The sequence below is a fragment of the Petaurus breviceps genome, unplaced genomic scaffold (assembly GCF_028583685.1).
Source record: "Petaurus breviceps papuanus isolate PSGF00001 unplaced genomic scaffold, PetGlider_PUasm1.0 90825, whole genome shotgun sequence".
Classification (NCBI taxonomy): Eukaryota; Metazoa; Chordata; class Mammalia; order Diprotodontia; family Petauridae; genus Petaurus; species Petaurus breviceps.
The window spans coordinates 20,332,362-20,332,871 of record NW_027187353.1 but is presented as its reverse complement, the minus strand read 5'-3'; positions in this window follow the sequence as shown (position 1 = coordinate 20,332,871).

Here is a 510-nt window from a genome sequence, read left to right as displayed (position 1 = left end):
GGTAACATCAGAGAGAAGACACTAACAGCTGTGTGACTGGGGAGGGTCCTGCAAAAGGGAAGTTAAGAGTCAGAGCTGAGGAGGGAGAGCATTTCAGACATGTGGGACAGCCACTGCAAAGGCTGGGAGGTGGGAGATGGAGGGTCATATTCCTAAAACAGCAAGTCAGTAAGTGGAACTGGATCATAGTGGGAATGGAGGGAAGTGAGGTGTGAGAAGAATGGGAAAATAGGAAGGGGCAGATTGTGAAGAACCCTGGGTGCCAAACACAAGACTACATATTTGACCTTAGAAGTAGATCCATAGAGTTGGAGCAGGAATACAAGGTAAGTTCGGGTAGTCTATGTACATATCTCATCTCCCTTTAGAGTCTCCAAAGCCCCCATATGTGTGGTCTGGCCCTGGTGCTTTCAGCTGCCTCCTCACTGGGAACTTGCATTTTCTCCAGATGTGTCCTGGAGCCATCCCCTTCGGGTTCTGCTGGGGATACCAAAGGGCTCATGGCTTCCA